This window comes from Crocuta crocuta, unplaced genomic scaffold (assembly GCF_008692635.1).
Source record: "Crocuta crocuta isolate KB4526 unplaced genomic scaffold, BGI_CrCroc_1.0 scaffold25, whole genome shotgun sequence".
Lineage (NCBI taxonomy): Eukaryota > Metazoa > Chordata > Mammalia > Carnivora > Hyaenidae > Crocuta > Crocuta crocuta.
Window position 1 is genome coordinate 14,280,235 of NW_027532015.1, and position 18,778 is coordinate 14,299,012.

An 18,778-nucleotide genomic window follows, 5' to 3' on the forward strand; every position below is an offset into this window, starting at 1 on the left:
TCGCCAGGGCTCGGCCTGCGGTCGGCGCCGCGAGCCACGGGAGAAACTCACCGCAGCCTCTCGCGCGCCTGCTTCTGAGTCCAGTCTGCAGGACTGAGCGTTTCACACTTTGCATTGCGCGGGGGTCAGTGAGGTGGCGGAAGGGTGACAGCGGTGGCTCTGAGTGGGACGCACAGCTCGGAACCTGCAGTGGGCGACAGTGAGCCTGCTCAGCGCCGCGGCCCGCGCCGCCCTGCCGCCCTGTAACAGCGGCCGACCGCGGCGCTGGCGGGGACCGCGGCGTGTGAAGCCGGATTCCGCGCAACGACCTGCTGGGAAAGAACAGGGTCTAGAGAGCGGCAGTGTCTCTAAAATAAGATCGCTTCTCCTGAGCACGTCATTTTTTTCCTTTGCAGTTGCGACCGTGTGCAGATATGTGCTCTTTGATGTTTCGAAAATAACGAAACTTTTATTGTTGACATAAGGTAACCGAAATGTGTTTTGCTGTGTTTTTAAGTTTAAATTCTACCAAGTGGAATCCAGGAAGCTGGGATGATTCATTAACTTGATTTCTTTTTTTCTTCTGCATTTCTGGTATATGAGAAAAAGAAGATTTTTTAAAGCAAGATATCTGGGATTTTTTTTTTTAAGTAAAACCGGCAAAGCTTCCCAGAATACTGTACTTTGTAGAGATGTGGTTCAGACATTTATATACCTTTAACCCAGAGCTGAACAACAATGAATGCAAGAAGAAAGTTGCCCGTGAAAGGGCAGGGTTCTCAAAAGTCAAAGAAAAAGTTAAGTGCAATACAGTTATTATAGAAACAACCCATGGTAGATGAATGGATAAAGATGTGCTATGCATATGCACACATCACACATGGGAATATTACTCATCCATAAAAAAGAATAGAATCTTGCTGTTTGCAACGTGAGTGGACCTAGAGGGTATTATGCTAAGTGAAATAAGTCAGGCAGAGAAAGACACTTACCACATGATTTCACTTGTGGGTGGAGTCTAAAAAATAAAACGAATAAATAAACAAAAAGCAGAAACAGACTCATAAATAGTGAGACCAAACTGAAGGCTGCCAGAGGGAAAGGGCGCAAAGGGGAGTGAAGGGGAGTGGGAGCTACAGACTTCCAGTTATGAAATGAATAAATCACGGGGATAAAAGGTACCACACAGGGAATATAGTCAATGGTATTATAATAGCACTGTGCAGTGACAGTAGCTATACATGTGAGCGTAGAGAGCGTAACTATAGACTTGTGGGACCACTACGTTGTACACCTGAAACTAACATAACATCCTGGGTCAACTACACTTCAATAAAAATGCAATAAGTTCAGTACAGTTACAAAATGTAATATTTTGGGGGTACCTCGGTGGCTCAGTCAGTTAAGCGATGGAGTTCGGCTCAGGTCATGGATCTCACAGTCCATGGGTTTGAGCCCCGCATCAGGCTCTGTGCTGACAGCTCAGAGCCTGGAGCCTGCTTCAGATTCTGTGTCTCCCTCTCTCTCTGACCCTCCTTTACTCTCTTACAATATCTTACAATAGATATTATACCCCCAAAATGTTTCTCTTCTAAATTCTAAATGTATCAAAAATAATAGTTATTTCTTAAAATTATAGTTATTTTATTTTGTATTTATAAATTTGTTTATAATATATTAGTGTATGATTTTATATTATATTATTTTAAAGTTATTTCCTACATAGGCTGAATGGGAAGAGACTACTCCTGACTTATGCATATATTGAGGCTTCAACTAACAGATATGAGTTTGTTTATTCCTATATTTAATCAAAGAGAGACATAAGGTTTGCTCTATAATTGGGCTGGAGGCTTACAATAGACGGCAGTCATATTCTTGGCTTCAAAGTAACATCAAGGGGAAAGAACCAGGTGAAACTCTTCTCTGATCCGTGAGGCCCAGGTGCTATTTTCTTCAGGTCCTCTGGTACCCTAAGGACTGCTGGAAAAAGCAGGTTAGAAGCTACCTAGATGCTGTACTTACCTCTTAACAGAGAGCGATCTCTACCCTGATGGATCAACCACACAATCCACGAAACAGTGTGGACTTTCCAAGGATTTGATGGCATTGCCACTGTCGGGTAGGCGAATACTTTAATTTTTTGAACTTTTGAACACAAAAATTCAGTCACCCAACTCAGGCTTTGGATCAGACTCTGTAATACCAAACATTCAGAGAGAAAGAAAAAAATTCAACATAGCATCAACACGCTGGGAAAATAGTGATATTTAATTTGAGGTAAGCTTTTAATGGGATTCAGAACATCTGTGATACTCCCTCAAGCCAGGCATGATGCACACTCACTTTCACTCTCTAAATTCTCCAGGGACAGAAGTTTCACCGGGAAGTTTATTCCTGTACATTTCAAACTCTACCCTGGTGGCCCATTCCCATGCTTTTTCTTCAGTAAATGTGAAGAACTGTGGTCAGCATTATATAAATAAGCATTCAAAGTCAATAAGAGAGAGCAGGAGAAGATAACTTTCCAAGGTCATGTATCTCCTCTCCTCAAGCCCTTCAGGGGCATCCATTGGTATAGAATAATTTTTTTAATGTTTATTTATTTTTGAGAGAGAGAGAGAGTGCATGTGCAGGGGAGAGGCAGAGAGAGAGAGGGAGACACAGAATGCAAAACAAGCTTCAGGTTCCAAGCTGTCAACACAGAGCCTGACATGGCTTGAACCCACGAACCCGGAGAACATGACCTGAGCCGAAGTCGGACACTTAACCAACTGAGCCACCCAGGTGCCCCGATTGCTGTAAAATAATTCTGAACACCCCTGCAAGGTTTTTTGGTGGACTCTCGGGCCTACCTCACACAGCTTACTTCCTGCTATACTGGCCTTTTTCCAGTTCCCAGAACAAGCCAAACCATTTTTCATCTCAGAAAAATGAGATGCTTGTAGTTCCCTCTGCTAGAGTGCTCCTACCAACTCTATCCCCAGCTAACTGCCCCTCACACTGGGCATCTCACCTCCAATATGCCTCCATCAAGGACATCTCCCCAAAATCCCCAAAGAAAGAAAAAAAATATGGAGTCTACTATGTCTGTGAACAAATGAACCTAACTTTAGTTTTGCTACTTTTAGAATACAGTCTAAATATTACTACTACATCTGTTTATGCTTATGAGAAATAATAATACTATAATTAGCACAGCAATGGTATTTGTTGAAGTGCCTCTTCTCTGATATCTACACAGCAGCGTCTGGGATTTCTATTTCATTGAGAAGTTATTTGTACACACACAAATGATTCCAGTGAACAAATGAAATCCCCTTCAATATTTTTTTTTTAACTTTTACTTTTGAAATAATTTGAGGTTTACAAAAAAAGTTCCAGAAACAGTAGAGTTTCCATAGATCCCTTACCTGGTTCCTCCCAAGTTTAGCATCTTACATAACCATTGTACAATGTTCAGAACCAGGACACTAACATTAGTATAATATATATTCACTGAACTATAGATCTTGCTCAGATTTCAACCATTTTTCCCTTAAGGCCCTTTGTCTGTTCCAGGATCCCACTTTATACACAGCTGTCATTGTTCCCCTTGTCTCCTCCAATCTATAACAGTTCCTCATGTCTGTGACACCTTGGAGTGTCATCTTTTCCTTAACATGTCCCTCAATTTGGGTTCATGTGATGTCTTTTCATGATTAGAGTGAGGTTGTTCCTCCTGAGCAAATTATGTTGTTTTTCTCAGTGCATCATAGCAAAGGATTTGTGATATCAATATGTCTTCTTGGTGGTGATGTTGACCTTGATCACTTGGTTAAGGTGGTGTCTGCAGGGATTCTCACTGCACAGTTACTGTTACTTTGGAGCAGACATAGGGTAATTTCTTGTACCTTTGCATGGCTCCCACACTGATCAGCTAGAGGCTCATCCCCAGGCTGTCTGGAGAACATCATGTATCTCAGATCCAAGCATGTAACTACAGGCATCATCAGCCTCACTCTTCGAAATGTGGGCACCCGCTGCCTATAACTATTTATGGAGCCTCCTGTAGAACAAATTCAAGAAAGACAGTATTCACGCTGCAGAGAAGAAGTAAGGAGATTTGTTACCTCTAGCAGGTGGTATGGTATAGGAACAAGGTGGTAGGGGTGAGGAGGGAGTGACAGTTCTGAGTGTAACTTTTTGTGTAGCTCTGACTGTTAGAGCCATGGGCAGGACACATATTTTCCACTGAAACATAAACTTTGGACAAAACAATAGGCAGATGGAATTATTAGGATTATAAAATAAATATGTTAGTGTAAGCATTTCAACATAAAACATTAACTATTTTTATAACAGTTTATTTTATTTATTTATGTTTAATTTTTTAAGGTTTATTTATTTATTTTGAGAGAGAGAGAGAGCATGCGCACAGCAGATGAGGGGCAGAGAAAAGGAGAGACAGAATCCCAAGCAGGCTCTCTTTCATCAGCATAGAGCCCCATGTGTTGTTCAAACTTAAGACCTGTGAGATCATGACCTGAGCCCAGATCAAGAGTCCAACGCTTAACCAATCTCGCCACCCAGGCGCCCCTATTTTTATGTTTTAAATAAATAAAACTGCATATCTGTGTGTTGCCTTTGTTAGTTCTTGGCATAATACTTTTCACAAAATACTACTCAGTAAATTTGCATTTTTTTAAAAATGTTTTATTTATTTCTAGGAGAGAGAGAGAGAGAGAGAGAGACAGCATGAGCAGAGGAGGGTCAGAGAGAGAGGGAGTCACAGATTGAAACAGGCTCCAGGCTCTGAGCCGGCAGTCAGCACAGAGCCCGACGCGGGGCTTGAACCCATGAACCGCGAGATCATGACCTAAGCGAAAGTTGGACACCCAACCGACTAAGCCACCAAGGCGCCCCTGCATTTTTTTGCTTAAAAGCACCTTTCATTACATACATGATATTTTAAAACTGATTTTCTATTTGCATCTTTTTCTTCTTTGCACAGCTTTACCAGGTATTATTGTCATATTCACTTCCATGATGATTTTTTAAAAAGAAGACATCTTAGAATCAGCTGCAGCTTAATGTAGCGTATATTTTAATACGTAAAATTATTTTATCCATCTTATTAACATTACACTCATGCTCTGTGATATTCTGACAAGATTCTTACTTTTTCTTGGTCCATATTTAGGATTACTAGACACAAAAGCTGATACCAGAAAAATAAATTACTATAACCAATTCCAAGATGTGTCAATTACTTATAAAACTGGAGAGCAAGAAAACTTTAGGAAACACTTGCTGGCTGGAGACATTAATATTAAATCCTTCCTCTGCTTTAGCTTTCATAATTCCCTCAGATATAGATACCTGGGGATGACAGGACCTTCAAGTCCCATCCAGCTGCTTCTCCCATGAATCTCCTGGGCGACATTACTTCCATGTCATTCCCTGTCTGCTATCTGAGTACCCATCATTATGGGAAACTCACCCCATGGCACCCAAGGCAGGAAGTCCTATCATCACGGACTTCCTACTATGAAAATGTTCTTCCATATAATGACTTAAGTTCTTCATCTCTTTAGTCTTCACCCATCGTTGGTGCTCACTCTATGCTACTGAAGGCACGCAGGACGAGCTGAGCAGAAACTGAATGTAGCCGTCTGTGTCTTCTTTCCTCTCCGCTAACCACCTTCCCAGTTACATCATGCCAGCCTCTCTCTCCTGGTCTTTCTAATACGTGTGTGTTGCATTTCTCTGCAAGCTCCCAGGCTGCCTCCGTGTAGATGGTGATGAGACGGCTGGTCTACCACATTCGAAGCACTACACCTGGCGTGTTTCTTCTTAAATAATTCGGCTTCAGGATCTTGGTGAACACAGGGTTCCTGATGCCTACGGGCTGCCCTCATTCTCCTTGTACTCCTCTCCTACGAGACACAGACCCCTCATGTAAACTCAGACTTTCATCTGAAGACAATTTCACTTTTCGAAAGTGGTTTCCTTTCTGTTTGCTTCTCAGAGCATAGAGGATGGAAATCTGGCATAATGTTTTATCTAGAGCTTGTGAGGTCTGTGATGGGGGTCTTTGGTGCAAGTAAGGATACCGTTTCCTGGAAAGAAAATTTTTGCTGACTATCTGTTCGACTCCAGTTCTGTTTTTTGGTCACTGCGTTGCACACGGCTTCTGCACAGCTACACACCACTTTCTCAAATGCCAGCTCTACCTCCAGTCACAGAGAAATAGCATACTTTTTCCTGTACAGATTTGTCAGTAGGTTGTCCTTGTACTTCCAGATTGTCAACATGTATGCTTTCCATTCAGCCTCCTCATAGTTCCGTCTCATACAGCTACGTTTGTATTTTGATGATAGGAGGGTTTTGGGCAACTGTGTTGTCCTCCTTAAAGCATTTGTTTACATTATTCCCCCCACTTAAATTGTCTCCTTCTCAGTTTTTGCAGCCATTTTGCCTCCTACATCAATCCCCTCATCTTTACTTTCTGGAGATCAGGCAGCCCGTGAGGCATTCATTGTTCTCCTCAATAAACACTGTGTTTGTTTTTGAGAAACGATAGAGGCAAGCAAAAGACATCTCCTGGCTTAGTTTTCTAAGGCCGCCATAACAAAATACCACCAATTGGGTAGCCTAAAATAATGTAAATTTAATATCTCAGGTTTCTGGAAGCTAGAAGTCTGAAATCAAGATATTGGCAGCTGTCCTTCTGAGGGCCATGAGGGAGCATGTGCTCCCGGCCCCTCTCCTAGCTGCTGGTGGTTGCCGGCCATCTTTGGCCTTCCTTGGCTTGGTGATCATCCTTCCAATTCTCTGTCTTCACATGGCACTCTCCCTGTCTCTTCACATAATCTTCTCTCTTTGTGTGCAATCTTCCCCTTTTTAGAAGGATACCAGTCATATTGGATTAGGGCCCACCCTAATGACTTCTTTTTTAGCACATCATCTCTGTAAAGACCCTGTACCTAATCAAGGTCACTGTACATTGGGGTTAGGATTTCAACACGCTTCTTTTGGGAGACACAATTGAATTCATACCATCACAGGCTCATGGGGCAGGATGCGTCGGCTTGACTTCTAAAGTGCAGAAAAGCTACCTTTTCATCCCCATGCAGTGGCTTTCTTCTTCAACCTGCCCGCTGCCAAAGTACTACTTTTGTGGGAGCATTGTGTCTGGAAGCCTCTGCTGAGAATGTTGAAGGCAGAGATGAGGACTTCTCTAATACTTTCCATAGCATAAGGATAAGAGAGAGCCACTATCTTCTAATATATACAAATGTTGAATTTTTATTTTGTAGACCTAAAACTAATATAACGTTATAGGTCAATTATACCTCAATAAAAAGGGAAAGCTCTCAATAGGTATGTAATACAGGCAGTGAAGTTTAAATTCTTCAACAGAGGGGTTCTCTCTCCTGAGCTCTACCCCCGGCTTCTCTGAGGGGCACTTCTACTGCAGAATCCTCGCTTTTACTTCAACAAGGACCATTTCCATATTTAACGCTAACTACCCTTCTAATTCCAAGCCAGCCCTCCTCCTTCATTTTAGATAAAAATACATGCGTTGCAAAAGGTTCACTAAATTATCTACTAAATGCTCTACTTTGTTATTTTAAAAATTAGCTCATAATTTCTAAGTGCAAAATAGAATGCCATATTCAGCTCAGGAGCAAATAACTTAGGGGTAAGTATTCAAGGTGATCAGATTTAATGACGAAGAATTACCTTAACACCCCATGAATCCATTTGGAGTTTTCAGAAGTTAATATATAACTTGACACAATGTAAATTTTACATAATTTTCTTTGAGCACTTGCTATTCATTCAATGTCATTCATTCATGCATATATAGGCACTGAGGTGAACAAGAAAACAAGGTCTTTTTTCTTCACAGCATGCTTAGACTCAGATAGGTAATTATATTAAAGTATAATTGCCAGAGGCATCTGCATGGCTCAGTAGGTTAAGCGTCCAACTCTCGGTTTTGGCTTAGGTCACAATCTTGAGGTTTGTGAGTTTAAGCCCCACATCAGGCTCTGTGCTGACAGTGTAGGGCCTGCTTGGGATTCTCTCTCTCCCTGTCTCTCTGCACCTCCTGCTCTCTCTCTCTCTCAAAATAAACAAATAAATAAACTTAAAAAAATAAAGTATAAATGCCAGAATTGAGAAAACCAAGCTTCTTTAGAAGCACAGGGGTGCCTGGGTGGCTCAGTCAGGTAAGCATCTGACCCTTGATTTCAGCTCAGGCCGTGATCTCATAGTTTGTGAGTTCAAGCCCCCTATTAGGCTATGTGTGATAGCATGGAGTCTGTTTGGGATTCTCTCTCTCTCTCTCTCTGTCTGTCTCAAAAAAAAAAAAAAAAAAACTTAAAAAGCACAGAACAAGGTAACCAACTCAATCTAGAAGTCAGGCAGGGCTTCCTATAAAACGGGTTCTCTAAACTGAGACTTATAAGAGTTGCTGGTATATACATAAAATTTTATATATATATATCAATTCACATTCGCCTACTTGAGAAAAGATACATTAGAAAAGCAACGAGATTTCGAAGTAAATGTCTTACTATGAACAAATACTTCAAACACTTTTAGGAGTGCCTGGGCGACTCAGTCAGCTGGGCATGAAACTATGACTCAGGTCAGGATCTCACAGCTCATGAGTTCAAGCCCCACATCAGATTATGTGCTGATGGCTCAGAATCTGAAGCCTGCTTCAACTTCTGTGTCTGCCTCTGTCTCTGTCCCTCCCTCACTCGTGCTCTGTCTGTCTCTGTCTCTCTCAAAAGTAAATAAACATTAAAAAAAATTTTTTAATGCTTTTAGGAAAAACATAAATTCAATAAATAGTAGGTAGGCTGGCATCCATATCATATAAAATAATGTCATTCCATAGAAATTCAGATCTTTTTCATTTAAAATTTTAGCAGCAAAATACAGGCATATCTAATTTTATTGCACTTTGTAGATAGTAGATTTTTTTATACCTTGAAGATTTGTGTCAATCTTGTGTCAAGCAGGTAAGTCTGTCAGTGCATTTTTCCAGCCACATTTGTTCACTTTGTGTCTCTGTATCACATTTTTATATTCTTGTAATGTTTCAAACTTTTCTGTTATTACTATATTTGTTATGGTAATCAGTGATCTGTAATCAATGATATTGACTTACTGAAATGTTACATGATGGCTAGCATTTTTAGCAATAAAATATTTGTAATTAAGTTATGTACCTTTCTATTTCTATTGAACACTTAATAGACAACAGCATAGAGTAAACATAACTTTTATATTCACTGGGAAGCCAAAAAATTCATTTGACTTTTTTATTGTGATATGCACTTTAGTCAGTGGTCTGGAACTGAACTTGCAACATCTCCGAGGTATGCTTGTAAAGCTAATGCCTGCTTCTCAGCATATTCAATCTATAAATTATAACATTCTTTCTTCACACCTACAGTTCTTTCTTATATATTTTCCATTTCTGTTTTATAAAACTACAAAGCAACAAACAAAAAAAAGTGGGCAGGAGTAAGGAGCTTTGTAGCTATAGGACAGCCTGACTTCAAGGTCATTGGCAGCCTCAAGTCACTGTGGTCTGCGGAACTCTTTGCAATGCTGAATCAAACCGCAAACAATTATCAAAAGGCACAATTGTTACAGCTGTGGTTTTGCAAGATGAGGCTGGTGTCCTAGGTGCTATTTCCCACTTCCTTAATCAACACAGTCCTTTGAAGGCCCTGTTAGCTTTAGTGAGCAAGAGCAAAGGGAATGTCTTAATTGGTCCACTCTCTCATTTGTTTGTGGAAAAGTTCCAAGGCTGTCAGTGCAGCAGTGCCTTTGACTCTTTGTCATGGGGGGACCCCTTCATGGTTGCTCTGCTTTTCTCATGACCAGTGGTTTGTTACATCTTGTGTCAGTTAAGGACCTAAAAGAGCTGCTCTTCAGCGTGGCCTATGCTGCATGTGCAGATTCTGTTCATTTTATCGCAAGTAGTTACACAACTTCATCAAGGCATAATTCAACCCTAAAGTGGTCTGATCCTACTCACAGTCACTCTCAAAAATATCAAAGCATCTACCTCTCACTACAGAGAAGAGCTAGCCTGTTGAAAAAAATTTTACCTTTCTGACAGTGTGTGTTTTTTTTCTTAAATAGTTTATTATCATATTGGTTTCCATACAACACCCAGTGCTCATCCCAACAAGTGCCCTCCTCCATGCCCATCACCCCCCTTCCCCTCTCCCCACCCCCATCAGTCCTCACTTTGTTCTCAGCATTCAAGAGTCTCTCATGGTTTGCCTCCCTCCCTCTCCCCAACTATTTTTCCCCTTCTCCTCCCCCATGGTCCTCCATTAAATTCCTCCTAATCCACTCATATGTGCAAACATATGGTATCTGTCCTTCTCTGCCTGACTTATTTCACTCAGCATAACACCCTCAAGGTCCATCCATGTTGCTACACATGGCCAGATTTCATTCTTTCTCATTGCCATGTACTAGTCCATTGTATAGATAAACCATATCTTCTTGATCCATCCGTCAATTGATAGACACTTGGGCTCTTTCCATGATTTGGCTATTGTTGAGAGTGCTGCTATGAACATTGGGGTACCTGTGCCCCTTTGCATCAGCACTTGGGTAAATTCCTAGCAGTGCTATTGCTGGGTCATAGGGGAGTTCTGTTAATTTTTTGAGGAACTTCCACACTGTTTTCCAGAGGGGCTGCAAAAGTTTATGTTCCCACCAACAGTGTAGGAGGGTGCCTGTTTCTCCACATCCTCGCCAGCATCTAGAGTCTCCTGATTTGTTCATTGTAGCCACTCTGACCAGTGTGAGGTGGTATCTCAGTGTGGTTTTGATCTGCGTTTCCGAGATGATGAGGGGCGCTGAGCATCGTTTCATGTGTCTGTTGGCCATCTGGAGGTCCTCTTTGGAGAAGTGTCTGTTCATGTCTTCTGCCCATTTCTTCACTGGATTATTTGTTGGTCGGGTGTTGAGTTTGGTGAGTTCCTTATAGATTTTGGATACTAGCCCTTTATCTGATATGTCATTTGCAACTATCTTTTCCCATTCTCTGACAGTGTTTTTGATGGCTACTGTACACTTCCATCCTTGTCTTGTTCGGTAGGAAAATCTGAAATCACAATTGCGATCACACTAATCGATGTTGATTTTCCCTCTGAAAATTGCAAGTGATGGAGATAATAAAAGAATGGCTCTGTGAGAATATAAAGAAAGTCTGGTCATTAAAATGATTTTAAAAATAAAGTAGATGATATTTAATGAATACCTGTTGATTCAACTTGGAATTCCCAATAACTATTCTTTCTCATACCTTAGTGGTCCCAAATGGTTTGCCCTTGACTCTTTTCTTACTTTCATTTCCTTTCTGAAGCAAGTTATCAAGAGTAGAGATGCCAACCCACATTTGAATCTACCTTACTTTTCCACAGTTACTATGATGTTCATTACTACAAATTGAGATACTTTAGAGATCACAAAATGTGGAGCAAATTAAGTTTCTGTCCTTAAAAGGCTAATTTCTAAAAAGGAAAGGAAGACATTTCTATAAGAGATGACATAAGCTAATACCACTGGCTTTCTAACAGCAGGGCTGACATACACGAGTTAATAATGGCGTCTTCAAAGTAGGCATTTTAGAAGGTGATGCACAAAATATCTCACAACAACATATTTCTTAAACTCCTTTTTTCAGAGTTCCAGATAAAGCCTGCATGCATTGGTCAGAATAACCCATTAAGGGGCAAACCTTCATCTTGGAGATGTGATTTCATTTTCAAACACATTCCAAACTGTTTCCAACAAACGTGGGTAATCAAGATGGAAAATCAGGTTATGGTTTTGCAAAAACAAGGTGTGACTATAAAAAAATGAGATGGAAATATTTGTATGTTTACAATTGAAATCAATTATAGCTGAAAAAACATGCCCCAAATGCCATGAGCTAAGAAGTACCATAGGAATAATTATAAACCCTCCCAGAAAAATTACACAGAAGACACACACTGTCTTTGATGGGTCAACTCCAATATATTTATTTTAAGAAGTAGTCTCGACCTTAAAGGCCTCCTTGCTATCAAGTACCAACAGCAATAGTCAAAAACATGTTTAAGCACATAAATTTACTTATTGAGGTGTGGCTATAAAGAAATAGCACTGCCCTTTCTGTATGACTTATGCATCACTCATCCACATAAATGTTTACATACCTGGCAAGGAAAGCATATATTGATGGATCATGTCCCAGATTCAGATAATATCTGCTCCGTGAGTGCAGGGCCTTCTGTCTGTTTCTATCCTCTACTGCACTAGTGCCTATTGGGACTATTTCTAGCACAGAGTAGGTACCTAGTAACCGTGGTGAATGGATGACATGACTATGTACAGTTCCACCAGGAAAAGCTTCAATGAAGAAGAAATACTTGGATTTTCTTCATTGAATTTCTTCTATCTCTCCTTAGAAGCAATCATCATGGTCTCACAGTTTGTGAGTTCAAGCCCTGAATTAGGCTCTGTGCTGACAGCTCAGAGCCTGAAGCCTGCTTCAGATTCTGTGTCTCCCTCTCTCTCTCTGCCCCTCCCCTGCTCAGGCTCTGTCTCTGTCTCTCTCTCTCAAAAATAATGACAAACATTGAGTGTCTGCTGAAGGTGTTAATTCCCTGGGTACAATGTAGTTTACCAAGGTGGTTTCAAGATACCACCAAGATTTGGCAGTTTAGCATGTTCCACCCCCATTCAGTGTTCATGTGAATCTGGGTCCTGCCCTGTCTCCATGATTTATGTGAGTCCCACCAGCCCCTAGTTAGTTCAGTTCAAAAGCATTTATTTGCCAGGCACCGGGGATACAAAGACTATGAGACATGGAGCCCAGTGTCAAACAGCTCAGAGCGTGGTCCTTCCTTCACTCTGCTCCAGCTTCAGAAGGACAGAGGGGGCTGGGGGCTGGAGATTTCCTCTGGGCAAGGCCGGGCTGGGTACCCTTCATGTTCAGGTTCCCTAGTTAGTCTTGAGCTTGGGAAACTTGAATGGCCCCTAAGGGGAACTCACCAGAGGTGGATGCCTTTGACTATTGAGCCTCTTACAGCCTAGTTGTTTTCCTCACTGGTGAATGAACACACAGTCTATAATAGGAACATCATAATGTCTCAGCCCCCAAAGACAGAGGTTTGGGTAACCATGAGCCTGATTACCCTGACCCTTCGTGAGTTCACTCTGAAAACCTCACCACTTTTTGTGGGTGTTCATCAAGCACTAATTTATGCATAGGCTTTTCCCACAGTGTAATGAAATGGAAATATCTTTGACTGTCAGGCATATAATTAAAACTGCAACAGGGACGCCTGGGTGGCTCAGTTGGTTAAGTGTCCGACTTCAGCTCAGGTCATGATCTCATGGTCAGTGAGCTTGAGCCCCGCATCGGGTTCTGTGCTGACAGTTCAGAGCCTGGAGCCTGATTCAGATTCTGTATCTTCCTCTCTCTCTGCTCCTCCTCTGCTCATGCTCTGTCTCTCTCTATCTCTCAAAACTGAATAAATTTTAAAAAGTTAAAAAAAAAAGCTGCAACACTTTTACAGGGATGTAGGATTAGCTTTGAGGCCCCTAGAAAATGTTACATACCATTTCACTATACCTGAGACCTGTATTTATACTACATTGTTGGAACAAATGTAGTAGCCACATTTTATAATATTCCATCAATGAAGTTGTCATAGATTGACCCAATTCAAATGTCATTTATCTAATCTCTTCCTACTGGAAGGACCCAAGAGCAGAGATAGAACTTTCTCCTTATGGTGTATGACATAAAGGAGGCTGAGCTAGAAAACTCCCCCAAGGGGAAGAATTTACAAAAGGAAAACAAACACTAAGCGTGTTATACCCAGATCGCAGTAACCTCAACGACCAGAGACCACCGGGGAGACCGAGTCACGCATGCAAAGGCAAAGGGCTTTATTACAGGCTCGAGCTCGGGCTCCCAGACCTCACCAACGCAGTGGATCCGTGCTGAGAGCCTCGAACAAAGGCAGAGTAGGGTTTTTATGGGGTTTGTGATGGGGGAGTTACAGAAGTTGTGGCATGGAAACAGTGATCCAATCATAATTATACAATATCATTGACAGCGGGTTTAGCCATACACATTGTCTAGAGTATTCGTTACTTTTGGCGAGACCCAATTACAGCATTTAGAGTACTTTTAAATTCAACCAATTACAGAGGGAGCCTAGGGTCTTGTTCGGCGCCTAATGGGTTAACTTTAACATTAGATAGCTAAGATTTATCTATAGTTGCTGGCCTTTCTTGATTGGGCGTTGCCAAGGTAGTATGGTGGAGTGAAGTGGTGGGCAGTTTCTTCGGCCTTGGGCAGTGTGTAGCTGCCTGATAGTTTCAGGGAAAGTGAAACTTGGGCCTTCTAGTTTAGAGGGGAAGCTTAAAGCCTATTATGGAGTCAGTCTGGTTTAGACTTGTGTCCTTACAAGAGCAGACACAAATCTGAATGATATGACTTACAAGATATAGCTAACCAATTATTACTTGGTGACTGCTCAAAGCTTTGATAAGGCAGAGGCCATCTTAAATACCCACAATTCCAGGGGCACCATCGATTGGGCACCATTCCTCAAAGCCCATACCTGGTCAGGGAGGCTCAAAAGGAGCGCAGAAGTCCCGCCCATTTTTGAGGTCAACTGAGTTATGTTTTCTTGTCAGAGAACGGCCTCTCTCCCAGATGAATGTCAAGAATACCTTCCCCCTCCCCATTGCCACCTTTAGTAGAGACCATGCACCCCCTACATAACATCACAGCATCATCATGTCATGGAAATAGTACAAGTCAATATTCATTAAATGGATACACATATGGAGGAATGAGGGGTCTTTTAGTTCCAAAAGATGCTATAGGAGGAGGGCAACAAAATAGTAAAGGCACAGAATGGTGGAGCAAACTAGCATATTGCAGGTAATTTGGTGTGACTGGTGAACATGGTGCGTTTGGAAGAATTGCAAAAGGAAAGGTCAGATCTTTTTGCGAACCAAGTCAAAGTTGCAATGCTGCAGCACTCCCAGAAATAAAACTCCGTGTGCCAATCCAACAGCTTTATGATTTAGGGTGTGAAATGGATGAACTATCAGAAAATCAGACCTGTACCTACAGGCCATAAATCTATGTGAACAAAAATGCTTTTGTTACCCATAAGCTGGCACATGACTCCTGATATTAATGTGGGTGTGACATATTTTCACTTCAGTGTTGAATAAATTATCTTATCAGTACTGGCAGGTTAGAAAAAGGACTTATCTCAATTTAAATGTTTGCTCAGGAGTGCTTTCCATTATGTTTTCCAAGCCTGAAACAAACATAGTACCTAAAAACTTCACAGAGATTTTAAAACAACAAGAAAATGCTAGTTATCAATTGGCTTTAAGTGTGCGACTTCTTCTCCTCAAAAAATGCTGATTCTATTCTGTTCTGTTCTGTTCTGTTCTATTCTATTCTATTCTATTCTATTCTATTCTATTCTATTCTATTCTATTCTTTGCATCATCAAAACAGATAAAAGGCAAGTATTCCTTGACAAATCCTCATTTGTTAACTTAGCTTTCATAACGTAGTGATTCTGTTGCTGTTGAGACTCTTGTAGCCCTGCTTCATCAGGAAGCCCTGTTGTTTCTGCTTTGAAACAATGTCTACACATCTCCTATCTACAGCCAGCATCTGGGTGCCAGCCCATTCTCCTGACTAGGACTGCTGTAATCATGGTCTTGCTGGTCTCTCCAGTTCTATTCTTGCCCCCATCCAATCTTTTCTCCCCCCAGTAATGAAGTAATCTATTTGAAAGATGAATAGGCTCATGGCGTCCCCTACTGAAAAGACTTCCATGCTTTCCCACTGAATTTCAAATGAATCCAGGTTCCTTCCCAGGGCTCACAGAGATGGGATGGGGACCCTAGCTCCTTTGTGCTTCAGTTTCTTCTTGGCCACTCTCCTCTCCCTCACTTGTTTCCCAAACACACTCTTTAGTATGTCTTTTCCTTTTTAATATGTATTTATTTATTTTTGAGAGAGTGTGAGCAGGAGAAGGGCAGAAAGAGAGAGACAGAAGATCCCAAGCAGGCTCACGCTGTCAGCACACAGCCCAACACAGGGCTCCAACTCACAAACCATGAGATCGTGACCTAATCGAAATCAAGAGCCGGATGCTTAACTGACTTAGCCATTCAGGGGCCCCTCAAACACACTGGTCTTTTGATAGTTCCAAGGAACTGCCTTTGGGGATTAGAGTTTTCCTCTCTGGGGCCTCTGCCTGGCTGCCCTTTCAGCCCAAGCTGACTCCTAAGACCCTGTCCGAGTAGGTTCTGTGACCCACTGCTCCAACCTTGTTCCCTTTGATAGCCTCCTCACCAAATTTACAGGTATGTATTTGCTCATTTTGTAATGAGTACATTGCTAGCAGTGTCTCTCTCCTTTCTAGTCAGGGAACTCCAGAAGGGCAGGAGCACATCTGTATTCACCACTAGATACCTGCATAGTAGTACCTATATTCATTTCCTGGGGCCGCCTCAACAAAGTACTGCAGCCTGGGTGGCTTAAAACAACAGACATTTATTCTTACAGTTTTGGAGGTAGAATTACAAAACCAAAATGCTGGCAGGGCTGTGCTCCCTTGGAAGCCTCTAGAAGACATTGCTTCCTTGCTTCTTTCAATTTCTGGTCGTCCCAGGCATTGCTCGGCTGGTAGAGTGCATCGCTCCAATCCTACATTTGCAAAGAGCATTCTCCTTGTGTCACTGTGTCTTCAACTGGCTGTCTTGTTATAAGGACACCAGTCATATTGGATTAGGAGTCCTCTCCACTCCAGTATAATCTCATCTTAACTACTTAACTACTAAGGACTTCAATATATCTGTTTTGGGAGAACACAATTCAACTTGTAATAGTACCTTATAAGTATTAGTTGAATGGATAAATGAAATGACTACTGAACTGAAACTTCTCATCAATATAACCATGTAGAACTACAGGTTTTAGATCTGAAAAGACCTTTTGGAATTTTTATGTTAAAAAAAATGTTTGTCATTTCTGAAGGGTTGGGAAGTACTATATTTCCTGGTACTGCCTCTCCATGTTCTCTGTTTCATCCTCCAAAATCTGATTAAAAATCAAAACCTATTGATAGCACAGAGCAGTACTAAATCACTGATAATTATTCATGGCATATAATCTCCAGAAAAAAAGCTAATGTCATTTGATATACAGTGGTTCCAAAGAGTTAGAACGTTAAAAATCAAAGATGGACTTTGGGCAGGCTGTGTTTTTTTTGAGATCCTCTCTACTTCTGCCGGACTCAAATCCACATAGTGATCAGCTGATAGTGCATCTCTTTGAGTATTTAACTTTCTTCTTAAAAATAAAACAGATATCTTAAAAAATTATCAGGGTTAAAAGTAAGAGCCATTACAAATAGAGCACATGCACCTAGACCCAAACACACACTCAACCACCTATATTTTGGTTACTCTGCTACGTGTTAAAGAGCTTATTTTGGCTTCGAAATTGGTATGTATGACCACGTTTAATTCTAAAGTAAAGAATTTTTTCTTTCTTTTCATTTGGCTTGTGGAATTACAATATGTTGTGTAGTCCTAACCTTAGCCAAGGATTACCCCAAGGATAAAGCTAATTTCTTTCTTCAACATTTGTGCCAGCTCATTTACACAAGAATTATGAGATTTTAGCTAAGAATCAATCAGTCTTTGGGGGCCAGGCTAAATTTCATTTCCTAAGTTTGGGTTGAAGTATCAAAATTTGTTATTCTCCAAGTACTATGACTAAAATATATGTATTTCTGATATGTTGTTTATAAAATCTGATTGTTTATTACCCAGGATATTGTGATCTCTCCAACATTTTATTTTATTGATTTTTTAAAATGTATTTATTTATTTTGGGAGAGAGAGTGCATGTGTATACAAGCGGGAGAGGGGTAGAGAGAGAGGGAGACAGAGAATCCCAAGCATGCTCTGCAGGGTCAGTGCAGAACCAGACATGAAGTTCAATCTCCTGAAATGTGAGATCATGACCTGAGCCAAAATCAAGAGTCAGACACTTAACTGACTGAGCCAACCAGGAGCCTGTCCAATATTTTAAGTTAATATTCTGCTTCATACATGTTACCAATGATCTTTTCAATTTATTTTAATTCAAGGATCATCCTTGGTGTTTTTTGTTTGTTTGTTTTTTTCTTATGGAAGGCTATCCTTTTATAAGAAACTATCCTCCACGTTGCTTTTGTCCATTTCTAATTTGTTGGGAGTGACTCAATTCTTTATAATTTCTCTACAAAGAACTTCTACAAGTGAGTCTTCTAGCATAGTTTTCTTAGAGAGCACAGTTATGTAACGAGACAAATACATTGTCTCCTCTCGCTGGTTTATTTTCTAATTAGTGCTTTTTTCCATACTTTAGTAAAGCTTCCCCTAACACCAGTCTCCAAAACTTGAAACTTTCAAGGCCATCTATCCTAAGTTTTATTTCTGTGTCTAATAAATGGATTGTTTCAGTTATCTGCTGGTGCACGCAACAACCACCCCAAAATTTAGTAGTTTAAAACAATCAGTTTATTATTTCTCACAAATCTGAGGGTTAACGAGCTCAGCTGGATGGCTCCTCTGTTGGTCTTATTTGGAGTCTCTCGTGCAGCTTCTGTCTATGGCAGATGGGGCTAGAATGTCCACAGTGGCTTCATTCTGGCCCCTGATTGGAAAGGTGGGCTCAGCTGGG